The sequence below is a fragment of the Malurus melanocephalus genome, unplaced genomic scaffold (assembly GCF_030028575.1).
Source record: "Malurus melanocephalus ecotype Western Australia unplaced genomic scaffold, MMel_1.1 scaffold_4473, whole genome shotgun sequence".
Taxonomy (NCBI): domain Eukaryota; kingdom Metazoa; phylum Chordata; class Aves; order Passeriformes; family Maluridae; genus Malurus; species Malurus melanocephalus.
The window spans coordinates 1-974 of record NW_026627705.1 but is presented as its reverse complement, the minus strand read 5'-3'; positions in this window follow the sequence as shown (position 1 = coordinate 974).

Here is a 974-nt window from a genome sequence, read left to right as displayed (position 1 = left end):
GGCTCAGGGCTGGACCCTTTGGACTCCTGAAATACATCCAGGTTTGCTCAGCATCACAGACACCTTTCCCTGGTTTGTCCCCACCTGTCATCACTGCCCCCAGTGCTCGGCTCCAACTGGAATCTGGGGACGCTTTCTCAGTCCTGTCCCTCTGGGGAATCCATTTAAACTACAAGGAACTTCAGTGTTTAAATCTCACTTAGAATTGTTGAGGAGTTTTTTGGACACACCCTGAGGGACTGAGTGTGATGTGAGCAGCCCCAAACGCCCAGAGGGTCATTGCAGTCCTGGTGCTGCTGCTGCTGAGCTGGGCCGGGCTCCTGGCACAGAGGCAGCTCCTGGCAAGGGCAGCGCTGCAGAGAGACAGCTCTGGCCAGGAGCAGCTCCTGTGCACGGCCCAGCAGGGCTGGGGCACTGCCAGGGCATCTCAGGGACACGGGCAGGGCACAGCCAGAGCTCCCAGGGCTCAGCACTGGCAGGGGCTGTGCCATGGCCCAGAGGGGGCTGTGCCAGAGCGGCACCTCTGGGGCTGTGTCACAGAGCCAGCGAGCAGCTGTGATGGCAGAAAGGGGCTGTGTGACATCATCACTGAGTGCGGTGTGTGAGATCACAGATTGGGGTATGACATCACAGAGTGCGGTGTGTGAGGTCATTGAGCAGCAGTGGTGTCATGGAGGCTACTGTGTGACATCACAGAAAGGGCTGTAATGATTGTTTTGGTATATGACATCATAGATCAGGCAGTGTGACATCACAGGATGGGCTCTGGCCTTGCAAGTTACTGCATGACATGACATTTTTGGCTGGGAGATCACTGAGTGAGTTGTGACATCACAAAACAGGCTATGACATCACTGGCTGGTTGCATGACATCATAGAGCATGGTGTGACATGACAGGGTGGTGATGTGACATCACAGCTCTGACATCATAGAGTGGGGTGTGAGATCACAGAGCAGACTCTGCCATCATAGA